The 12,663-nt window shown below is 41.6% G+C and overlaps 1 long non-coding RNA gene across 2 annotated transcripts in view; it reads left to right on the top strand.

The window, feature by feature from the left end:
- Positions 1-30: 30 nt before the first annotated feature.
- LOC307112954 overlaps positions 31-12,663 on the top strand; it is a 78,182-nt gene continuing 65,549 nt past the window's right edge. Inside the window, exons 1-3 of one of the 2 annotated variants that reach the window (XR_013814768.1) lie at positions 31-937; positions 5,994-6,430; positions 8,747-8,973. This is a non-coding gene — a long non-coding RNA (uncharacterized lncRNA). Of the gene's footprint in view, positions 938-5,078; positions 6,431-8,746; positions 8,974-12,663 lie in introns of those variants that run through there. The other variant, XR_013814769.1, reaches the window with a different exon arrangement.

The raw sequence follows: 12,663 nt of genomic DNA, 5'->3' as shown, positions 1-12,663 counted from the left end.
CTCGCTTCCGTCGGAGTCCCCACGGGACTAGCAGCTGGTGGTGGACCCTGGGCGCCGGCGGGAAGCGGCGAGGAAACGCGTGGACCTGAGCTCGAATGAGACGGAAGAAAACCCCGAGGAGCTTTGGGGACCTGCGGTTTGGGTGGCGCCGGCGTCGCTGGCCCGGAGCGTGGGCGGGTTTCCTCGACGCTGGTGCCTCAGGGACTGACGCCACGACGCCCCCGCTTTGTGAATGTGCAAAGGTGTGAATGAGCCCGGACTAAGCCTGAGCCTCCAACGCGGCCAAAACAGGACACCTTGGAACAGCTGACTCTTGTATCACCATCCTTACCCGTTCCACTCTGCTTTCCAAAGTATAGTCTACTCTAACCCATCTCATCAAATCCACCCGAGGCCGTTGTTGAAAGTGCAGACCCCGGGCCCTGCCCCGGCGTGCCTTCTGAAGCCCAAGGTGTGCGCCCGTTAGTATTTGAACGCAAACAATAGACAACCAGGCGGAGAAGAACCGGGAAGGAGGCTCAGTTCTCCGGGAAATTGAATTCCTGAGCTTTTTGGTCGTCTCTTGACCCAGGCTGGCAAAGCTGACTAACGTGAGGCCGCACCCCAGAAGTATTATTGTGTTTGTTGATCCTGAAGGCTTAAAGAGTGAGACATCGCGATCCTGATCGTTTGGGCGCATTGAGTCATGGCCCGACAGATTTACTCCCTTATTAAACATGAGTTCATCTGCTACCTGAAGCAAACAAGCTGTCCACCACCGTTACAAGTCCAAACTCTACGCTTCTGTAATTACTCAAATCAGCAGCTAGGTTTTTTTTGTTGGTTATTGCTCAGAAATCTTTGACCACCTTCCCCTCCCCCCCCAAAATCGTAACTCTGAACAATATCTTATTTTCTCCGCTTGAACCCCAGTTTATAGGCCAGTTGGAAAAAGAATGTAAGTATTGAATAAGTTTGGGTCAGTCTTTGTAAGTGTAGCTTTTCCTTCGAAGACACTAGTAAATTGCTCTTGGCAAGTCATCTCCATGCTTACTCTGTCCTTAAGTGCCTCTCTGATCCAGAGGGGTGTACCTCTAAATGTTAACCTATGAAGAAGCTACCAAGTCTTCCCAAAGGCATCACTCCTTCCTAGTGAAGCAATCTTTACAGACCCGAACTACTTACAAAACCTATGTCATGTATTTGATATTTGGCCCTAGCTTGATTTTATTTTTCCTTTAATCACTCATCTGTTAATTTTATGCTGTTTATATACTTACTAGAGGCCTGGTGCACGAAATTCGTGCAGGGTGGGGGGGGTGGCGGGTTCCCTCAGCCCAGCCTGCCCCCTCTCACAGTCCAGGAGCCCTCAGGGGATGTCCTACTGGCAGCTTAGGCGACAGGCTGATCAGGGGAAGGCGCCACCCCCATCACCCTGCTGCTGCTGCCGCCGCTGCTGGCCGCCGCAGCCACTAAGATGTTTTCATCAACACGGACTCCAGTCCCTTTACCACGAAAAAAATGACAACTTTCTTTAGGCATTTTCAAGATGTCTCTTTCATAGGATATGACATTTCTTTCTTCTTTTTTTTTTTTAATCCTCACCTGAGGATATTTTCCATTGATTTTTAGAGAGCATGGAAGAGAGAAGGAAAGACAGACAGAAACATCTATGTGAGAGGGACGCTTCGATTGGTTGCCTCCTGCATGAGTCCTGACCTTGGCCCTGGCCAGGGAGGAGCCTGCAACCTAGGTACATGCCCTTGATCAGAATCAAACCTGGACCCTGCAGTCCGCAGGCCGAGGCTCTATCCACTGAGCCAAACCGGCTAGGGCAGGTTATGACATTTCTTAGCCCCTCCAGCAGCGGACCTTCGTTTTTTCCTCCAGGAGTGAGGTGGAAAAACCCTAGATCACCTTCTTGGATTCTTATTACCCAAGTTACCAAGAACACTGAGAGTGGTGTACAGGGAGGTTAGCCAATGAGCGGTAAGAAAATGTGTTTCCTATGCAGCTCATGCGCAGAGGCAGGACTGCTGGCGCGCAGTCTCCCAGCAGGGGCAGGCCCCCATGTGTGTTGTGTCTCCGCTCCAGGGGGTGGCACGCAGTCCCCTCCTGCCCATCTGTGTGTGCAGCCTCCTCCTGAGCCGGTCATGACTGTTACGGCGTCCTGGCTAATTTGCATATTTCTCTTTATATATATATATATATATATATATATATATATTATATATATATATATATAGAGAGAGAGAGAGAGAGAGAGAGAGATGTAAACCAACTTCAATTATTTTGATGCCAAGCCAAGATGACAAATCCAATCTAATAAAGATGAAATATGCTAATTGACCATCACACCCTCACAAAGATGGCTGCATCCACAGCTGAGGCCAAGTTCCCATAAGGAGCCTTATCGAGCAATCAGCAGGGACCTGAGGCTACGCCCTCCCCCATCCCTGTGGGGCTTGACAGGGGACCTCAGGCCACGTCCCCCACCCAGCAGGGCTTGACAGGGGACCTCAGGCCGCGCCCCCCACCCGGCAGGGCTTGACAGGGGACCTCAGGCCGCGTCCCCCACCCTGGCGTCAGGCCGGGGGACCTCAGGCCACACCCCCCACCCCAGTGCCAGGCCAGGGGACCTGAGGCCACGCCCCCCGCCTGGTGGGGCTTGACAGGGGATCTCAGCCCGTGTCCCCCACCTGGCAGGGCTTGATGGAGGACCTCAAGGCATGCCTCCCGCCCCGGTCTGGGCTGGGCGACCTCAGGCCATGCCCCCCGTCCTGGTGCTGGGCCAGGGGACCTGAGTCTACGCCCCCTGCCTGGCAGGGCTTGACAAGGGTGGGACTGTCCGGGTCTGGATCTAGCCTAATGTGGGGGGGGGGGGGGGGCAGCCGGGTCTGGGTCTCACATGATTTTGAGGTGCATGTGGGTGGGCGGGGACTTGACTCTGGGTCCCATGGTGTGCCCCAGACTCTGACAGGAGGAAGGTTTTCATATATATTTTACTAATTTTCTTTCATCTCTGACACTTCTATTATAGAGAAAGGGCAAATAGCAATATTAAATTATTTCCTCTAATTAATCCCCTTTTAATGTGCACAAATTTCATGCACCAGGTCACTAGTGATAAAATAAAATTAAGCAATGCCTTTATACTTTTGGTTAGAAAAAAATAACAGATATAGTATAAAGAGGACAAAGAGGACATAAACTTTGGATCCAGACTCCAAGCTCAGCCACACATTAACTGAGTGATCTTAGAAAATTACCCAAGTCCTCTTAGCCTTAGATTCTTTATCTGAAAATTAGGAATATTGGAACCTACACCATAGGATTATTGTAAGAATCAGAGATTGTTATCAGAAAAAAAACATGGGTGATCTTTCTCCATTGCTAGTGGGAGTTAGGTTCTTGGGGTACCACTGGAATAAGCATTTCCGGAGGCCCCCATGGGAGGTGGAGATATGGTAGAAAGCTTTATTTTTGTGGAATTAAATTTCTCCGTTTCCAAAATCCCATTTCTCTTAGCCCAGTCATAGAAGTATGGTTGGGGTTTCAGTAAAGCTAGAAGCAGAGCCAGTGTCCAGTTTCCTTTCCATGTTGGAGCTGGGTCCAGTTCAGCATCAGGCTAGTTGCATGCAGTCCATTAGTCCATTGTGTATGGGGGCCGCATGGCCGTGGGCAAACGCAAGGTAGCCCCACAAACCCAGAGTCACACAAGTCCCAAGAGTCCCCAAAGCAGTAAGAGAGCCAAGAGCCCAAGAGAGCGAATTCCTTTGTTTAGGAAATTAAATATCCCAAATCCTGCACCCTTGCAGTGGCCATGCCCATTTTGTTCTCAGGTGTGACTGACAGTAAGCACCTTGCCTATGTCCAACTTATTGGGCATGCGCCTCTCTCCCCTTTGTTGGTACCCTGGGGAGTGTAGTAGCTTCCTGGCGAAGCTGCCCAATGACATGCCTATAATGTCTGGTCTTCCCTTTGCTCCTTTCCTGTTAATAATAACCAGTTAATTACAAGGTTTTAAATACATCAACAGTATCAAGATGATGTATTTAAAACCCATAAAATAGGCTTCTGTGAGTTGTATTATTATTATTAATAATGTTCAACATTATTATTCCAATATTAACATTCTTAGCGTTCTAGGAACTATACAATATAAACTTGCTTCCACATCAGAGTGAATGACATTCACGGGCAAGACATGCATCAAAGATCATTTCAAAACTTTTTTAATAATAAAAAATCACTCACCTCACTTAAAGATGGGTCTCATGCTTAAAGCAGTGAGCCCTTTTGAGAAGTTTTAAGAAACTGACAGACCCTGCTTATCTTTTCATGCCAGGAACATGTCTTAATTCTTTGGCCAGCCTATAAGTTAGCTGCCCTTTGAAATAGTTGCCCACATTGTCTAATCAGTTGGTACACAGGAATTTACATGGTATAAAACATGGCTGCTCCTTTGCAAAAACTATGGATGGATTGCTTTCCCTCATGAGAAGTTGTGGGCATGGTAGCAGTGTATTTGGCAAATCTACAACAGCACAAATGATATGATAGAAAATTAATGACTCAAGTTCCTTAAAGAGATGGGAGGAGATGGAACCAAGAGCACTGTCAGAATTTGATTTGAACCAGAAGGAGAGGAGACCTTCTGAGGGGAGATTAGAAAGGATGTAGGTGGGTAAATTTGTTAGTCTAGCACAGTGGTCGGCAAACTGCGGCTCGCGAGCCACATGCGGCTCTTTGGCCCCTTGAGTGTGGCTCTTCCACAAAATACCACGGCCTGGGCGAGTCTATTTTGAAGAAGTGGCATTAGAAGAAGTTTAAGTTTAAACAATTTGGCTCTCAAAAGAAATTTCAATTGTTGTACTGTTGATATTTGGCTCTGTTGACTAATGAGTTTGCCGACCACTGGTCTAGCAGGAGAGAATTCCTGGATTTCAAGCCTGGTAGCCTCAGTTTTTTGTTTGTTTGTTTGTTTCAGTGACCCAGTAGGCAAAAACTTGTCTGAAGAGATGGGGGGGGGGGGGATGAAAGTTAAATATTATGGAATTTGGAAATGGCTTAGATTTGCAACTGAGAGAAATGGGAAAGAAATGGGAAAGGATTTGAGAGAAACAAGAAACATGTTAAAAGTTGGATGGTCAGCTCTGAGGATCTGAGAATATAACACTTGAATCTGTTATATCTTTCAGAATGAAAAGGAAAAAGTTGAAGTCTGTTTTTCTACATTATTTTAATTTGTCTTAAGTAGTATTTTTTTATTCAATCCACTACATTAAAGAATAGGATAGATTATTTTTGCCAGATTATTCATAGGGTTTCTAAAATAGGCATTTTGTCTTAAGATTGCGTGATGTCATATATGTTATAGCTTTCTACTGTACTTTTAAAATAATTTATTTTAAAAGATGGTTTTCTGGTGAAGAAACAATAAAGGAAAAAGCTAAATTCTGTGGGGAAAAGGATAGGCTGTCTATGTAAACACTAAGAACTCGGTTTCTGAAGTTAGACTTTCTGGTATCTGAATTCCAGCTTCATCCTTAATATCTGTGAGATCTCGAGTAAGTTAAACTCTGTTGCCTCGATTTGTTTTCCTCTGTACAATGGGGATAAAACATATGTCATGGATTGTTGAGAGGATTAAATTGGACAGTTTACATAAAGACTTTATGTAGTTCCTGGCCCCGAGTTAGTTACTTTTAAGGAGCATTAGAGTGTTTCTTATTATCACTTTTCCTTTAATCAAGTAAACTGAAAAAAAAAAATGGCCAGTTTTTCATAGATATGGGTTATCTCACAACTACATTAAGCAACTAAGTTTTGGATGAAGGGAACTTCTGGAGTTAGCTGCCCTTTGAAATAGGGGTAATAAGGGGTGTTATGTAACCATAATGGTTGCTAAGTTTCTCCCTAGGCCAAGAAGGTCTTAAACTCTAGTATCTTACTTCCCTAACGTTTCATCTTTCCTTTGCCAGTTATTGATTTAGTACTTTTTATTATTGCAGTAGAAGAAGGCAACAGAAGAGTGGCCCATGTGCATGGACAGGGCTGGAGTGATTCTTGCTTCAACAGCAGTCCCTTCAACCTTGCTTGAATGGAGGCTGCGTAGATCACAAGCTTCGCAGACTACGAGATATTTTTGCTCAAAAGGAACCACAAGGTCACTGACAGCTGATCTCAACATTGTTCCCCCGCATATCAAAGCTAAGCAGAGTTGTAAATTGTTTCAACTCATGAATAGACCTCCACGGAACCACACCACAGCCTATAGCTTTGACCTGCAGTTTTACCCTGCTAAGGGAGTTATTTTGTAGTGACAAAACTTTTCTTCTGGTGGCCTGACACATCGTAGGAGGACTTTGAGGTTGGGGAATTCTTCCTTCCCATCAAATGTTGGTTCTAAATCCACAGAACTGTTTGAGAAACCAGATACAAAATTATGGTAAGTTTAAATTACCAATATTTTAATGTTTTGCTATTCCCATTTAATAGGGTAAACTGTAGCTATTTACTTTCTAATCCTGTTCTATTATTATTTTCCTACACAAGCCAGTATTGTTGCTCAGAAACACAATTTCCTCCAGAAGTTCCCTTCATCCAAAATATATTGTTATCCCATCACAAAGATAAATAATGGGTTCCAAATCCTGGTAAAAATCCCTCTTCTCCCTGTATTTATTAAGAACAAGCATAGAAAAAAGCAATTGTGTTTTAACATCTTACATTTTTCTGAAATGTGAGAAAAAAATTTCCAAATTGAAAAATCTCTTTGGGCTATTGGATTCTTAAGACAATCGGTTTGTTAGCTGAGTTTAAAGTCATCAATGTTTCCTTGTCATTCCAAACAATGGAGAGCTTTCAGAACAGTTCTTTATTAGTTCTTCATCAGGAAAGCTGTTTTTCCCTTAGTCCATTAATGTCAATTTCATGTCTCAGTAGCCCATGCATGAACCAATCTTCTTTCAGTTTTTGTTCACTATTTTTAAAAAAATATATTTTATTGATTTTTTTACAGAGAGGAAGGGAGAGGGATAGAAAGCTAGAAACATCGATGAGAGAGAAACATCGACCAGCTGCCTCCTGCACGCCCCCTACCAGGGATGTGCCCGCAACCACTGTACATGCCCTTGACCAGAATCGAACCTGGGACCTTTCAGTCCGCAGACCGATGCTCTATTCACAGAGCCAAACCGGTTTTGGCTTGTTCACTATTTTATTGTAGCATAAATCCATACCATTGCTTTGCCTATATTATATACAGTAAATATTAAAACCAAACAATACCTAAGCTAAGAAAAGCAATGTAGGCACCTGTGGACTCACACACTTGGCTGCAGGCACTTTTGTAAACAGGACAGTTCACATTCCAATTGAAGCAACCATTATGGTTACACAACACCCCTCATTACCCCACTTTATCTTTCTTGTATTACATCTTACCCTGCCTTACTGATTCTGTACTCCAAGAGATAAAACAGTTGCTGCTAAGTCATTCATTGGTTAATACTTTAGATATAGGGGCCATGATGAAAACTTTTTGATTCCAAAGTATTCATCCAATATCTAACTTTAAGTAGACTGTCAGCAACTATTTGTTGAAAAGATGTATACATGAATGAATACATGAAAATAGAACAAACAGGCAGTGTGGGCAGCTAAAATGTGGAAATGATACTGCTTTACATTTATGTAGTGTAATTATCTTTCCAGCTATGCCATGACAGATATTTATATCATGTTGTGAATGTGGAAATCGAGACAAACAGAGGTCAGATGCCTTACTTAAAGTCATCCAACAAGGATTTAGTAGAACCAGTTCTAGAATGTGATTGATAGAAACATGGCTATTTTTGTGTTTCTTTTCCTGATACCTACCTTATTCTTGACAAATGAAAAGTGACTTCAAAAACTGTCACGTAGCTAGGGCTAAAAGGATAAATGTTAACACATAATACTATAGCAGTTACTATGGGTTAACTATCCAACATTTATTCTTCCTGGAATCTAGGTGTAGGTATTCTATCTCCACATCAGGAAAAAAATCATGATTGTTTTAAACCAATCCTGGTACCTATATTTTTCTTACCAGTTTTGGTTTAGAAAGAGCATGTGACTCAGTTCTGGCCACTGAGCTATGAAGGTGTTTATAGGGCAGTTTGGAAGTTTTTTGTTTCTAAGAAAGAGACAAATGATGGGATAATGAACAGTCAACACTTTATAGGGTCAATGAATTGGAGATCCTATTGAATCAAAGGAATATTGCAGTTTGCACAATAAAATATGCTGGAAGGAAAGGAGATGGTGTTCTTTGAATGAAATGCTTAAAATGAATATTGTGAAAGTGGTGCAGTAGTTGTTATTGATTAAATGAGATTATGAGATTAAGAAAGGTTAGCCAAGGCAAGTTATAGAATACAAATCTTTTAGAAGGTGGTAAAAAAAGAAATTAAGAGGCCAAGAAGTCCTAGCTCAAACCTTTTGTTCTTGGGTCTAAACTGTCCCACTGGATTTAAGCCTACTAGCTTCTCACCTTCCAATAGTCTATACACTCCTCTCCTCACCCCAATCCTAAAAATCCCTAGCTCACTCAGCAACTGTTCCATGAATCTTACTAAAATAAATTCTTTTACACAGACATTTTATTTTTAATAGATACTATAGATGATTTGATTCGAAAAAGATGAAATAGATTGACAGCACAGAGATGCCAAAAATTTTAAATATAATCTTTAAAAATTTCATTCTTAAAATGTGAAAGGAAGATACACACAAGGAAAAGGCAACTGCCCTGGACACTGGCATGTCCAAATGTAATGACTAGACCTGCTGCAGCCATCTTGCAACCAGCGAGGAGACAACTTAAAAACAAAGCCAACACAATGAAATGACTCAGAAGAAAGTGGAAAGACCTGAGTCCTTGATGATGCTATTGAGCTGATGAATTAAACCTGGCGTATACCAACTATGGGCTTCTTTTCATCTAAGGTAATACTGTAAATGTATTTATTGCTTAAACCAGTGTCTCATTATTTTCTGTAGAAAGCCTCCCAATTCAGGTAAGTATCCATTAACTACCCCTTAGTCTAAAGGATGTTTTTTTCACACTTTTCCGATTTCTGCTACAGTTATTTTTTGAGAATATCAGAAAATTTCATCTCCTTAGATATGATCATGGGTCTCTAACTCAGAAAAATCATGATTATGAAACATAGGAAGCACTGGGTAGGTGGGATGGATGAGTTATCTGGTGATGGAGGGCATCCTGGGTCAGGTAAGGTGAAGTGTGAAAGCTAAGCAAGAGATGCAGATGAAAATCAGAGAGAAAGTAACTCTTCTGAGCAGACCTTTAGAAAAGGACATATGAACTACATCTTTGGGGAGAATTGTGGAACCCACATTATAGTAATCGTGTCAATTACATCCACGATCTTTTCTCAAGAGGGGAAAATCAGTGTTTATAGAATGACAGGTGGTTCTTGTCATGCTTGTTTTCTTCAGAAACAGACCAAATTATGACATGTCTCATGATGACATGATAATCTCGAAATGAGAGGCTTGATTTCAATTTTTCCTATAAATACTCAAGAGGCCCATGGTATTGCTCTCTTTCAGTCTGGCACGAGTCTCACAAAATAGAAGATGCCTTAACATTTGATGTAGGGTAATTCTCATCCATAACCTCTTGCCTTTTCCAAACATCTTCATAAAGACATAGTAATATTCTACTGTGAATTATATGAGAGCTGTCCATAGGGATTTGAACAGTAAATCTAACAAATAGGCTGCTCTTAGTCTCAGGACTCAGAAGTACTTCTTTATTCTTACAGTTTAGGCATTTGAGGAAAAATTAATTCTTGAATGTATTATATTCAATTGAGTTTGAAGCCATAAAGAGGAAGGAAATAATAAGATTAGAGCAGAAATAAATGAGATAGAGAATAGGAAAAAATAGAGTCAAAGAAAAAAATGGTTCTTTGAAAAGACCAATGAATTAATAAATCTTTAGCTGGATTAACTAAGGAAAAAAGACAGTATACTCAAATTACTAAAATCAGAAATTAATAAGGGGACATTGATGAAGGTAATAATGTAGATAATACTACTATTTACAATTCACTTGCCAAATACAAAGGATTGTACTAAAACCTTTACATACTTTATTTCAAAAACCTTTACAACATTTTTAGATAGGTATCATTATCCTCTTTTACAGATGAGAAAACAGGCTCTTTGAGGTTAAGTAATATATTTAAGGTCATGCAGTCATGGTATAAATATGCATGTGCTGAAAGAGAATGGAAAAGTCAGGAGTTATTTTTATATTCCTACTAGAGGCCCAGTGCATGAAATTTGTGCACGGGGGGGGGGGGGGTGTGTCCCTCAGCCCAGCCTGCACCCTCTCCAATCTGGAACCCCTCGAGGGATGTCCGACTGCCCGTTTAGGCCCGATCCCAGTAGGATTGGGCCTAAACAGGCAGTCAGACATCCCTCTCTCAATCCAGGACTGCTGGCTCCCAACTGCTCGCCTGCCTGCCTTCCTGATTGCCCCTAACCGCTTTGGCCTGCCAGCCTGATCACCCCCTAACCACTCCCCTGCCAGCCTGATTGCCCCTAACTGCCCTCCCCTGCAGGCCTGGTCACCCCTAACTGCCCTCCCCTGCAGGCCTGGGTCCCCCCAACTGCCCTTCCCCGCAGGCCCGGTCGCCCCCAACTTCCCTCCTCTGCCAGCCTGGTCACCCCTAACTGCCCTCCCCTGCAGGCTTGATCGCCCCCAACTGCCCTCCCTTGCAGGCCTGGTCCCTCCCAACTGCCCTCCCCTGCTGACCATCTTGTGGCGGCCATCTTGTGTCCACATGGGGGCAGCTATCTTCTGTGTTGGAGTGACGGTTAATTTGCATATTACTCTATTATTAGATAGGACAATAGAGTAAGGGTAGTTGTTATCAATAAGAAAATAAAAGTCTGAGCAAAAGAAAGAAAGCAGAAAGAGACATTAGGTTGGACAATTTCCTTTATTCAGGATAGCTAGGCTGTAGTTCAGACAAGAATTCAGGAAAGCAAAAGACAAGCAGAGATTTCTGTGTTGGGTATTTGAAAGTTCATAAACCTTAGAAGTTCTTAAAAGAAGAATCCATTTTTTTTTAAATTTCTGGAAAAAAGAATGTTCTCTTCTATATTAAAACTTCTTTGTAAGAACATTGCTACATTGTACATTAGGCACAAATTTTATTTATTGAAGTTTTTTGTAATTTTTATTATTCATACAACTGGAATATTTCATGTATATTTTACATGTATGTCTTGCAAGTAATAGCAAATCTACCAGACTTTCTTTGAAGCAAGAAGCAGTGGTGCTTAGTACACGGCTACTTTTATTTATTATCTCTGTTTTGCATAGGAATACAATAAAACATTTTTAAGAAACTCAAAATTGTAAAGGAGAATGGATAAAAATATTTGATGATTTAGGATGTAGATGAGGGATAGCTGTTATTTCTTTTAAAAACAACATCTTTCTTGAGTCTTAATATTTGGACTAATGACTGCAGTGGAGTTTCTGCCCTCAGATCAAATCCCAATGATAAGGTATCTGTTCTTGACATGAGCCATAACTGGAGTATTTAGGATTAAACAAAATACCAAATGTCACAGGATAGAGAGGGTGAGGAAAGTGTAAAGTGATAAGAGGCTCATCAGCTTAGCATGGTTGTTTTACTGTGATAGAGCAGAGTAGAAACTTGTCAGAAAGGAAAGGTGACAGGCATAAGATAAATATGTGTTCACATTATCCAATGTCAAGAGCTGAACACACTATTTTTGAATTTTTATCCTCAAGATGCAAATAACAGCCTTATGAGAAATTGAATGTTAAATATACATGTATTAAACCGATGTTGCTTAATGCTACATATGTTCATTCATTTATTTGACAGATAGTTTCTGAGTGGCTACTTGGTAGTTTTTAGGCTTCAGAAGTAACCCAAAATTGTAGTTTCATTTCAGTCATTTTACCTCTTTCTACTGTTCTCATTCTTGACCCTTCAGCTTTCCCCCTCTTGCATCAGGCTTTGGGACTTAAAAACTAATAATGTTAAGGCTCCAGTGAAAGGAGTAACAGGGCATTTAGAGTGCTTTCAACTTTACAAAACTATCAGTGGAGTAGAACAAATGTAACTCATTAATATTTTAAACTTAATATTTGTTTAAATTATTGCATTGCCTTGAGGTCTTGAAGGATACAATATACCATGAAGGAAAAGCAGAAGGTGCTTATCAGAGAAGTAGATTAGGAGCGCCTATTTTATCTTCAAAACATTAGAGCAGCCCCTTTAGAGAAGTGTCATTTGCCCTTGCCCAATCAGTCTACAGGCACGAGGGGCCAACATATAGTTTGACAAAGTCAGATTACTTGCAATGAGGGAGATCACACAGAAGAACTGTGAGGCATCTGACCAAACAACAAAAAGATAAATGTTATTGTAGAATTTTGGGTAAGAGTGGAGTTTGGGTGACATTTAAATGAAGCAGTGTTTGGATAGACTCAAAGTAAATCAGAGGTCAACATCAGGTCTGGGAAGGATCCAGGGTCGTTTTCTTGGAAACTACAAAAAGTTAAAGTAGATGTGGACTGCTGTGTCCAGAAGCCCCTTATCTTAAGCTCTTTCCCTGGTTGAA

This window comes from Cnephaeus nilssonii (genome assembly GCF_951640355.1).
Source record: "Cnephaeus nilssonii genome assembly, chromosome: 16".
Lineage (NCBI taxonomy): Eukaryota > Metazoa > Chordata > Mammalia > Chiroptera > Vespertilionidae > Cnephaeus > Cnephaeus nilssonii.
This window is presented reverse-complemented; position numbering and strand designations above follow the sequence as displayed.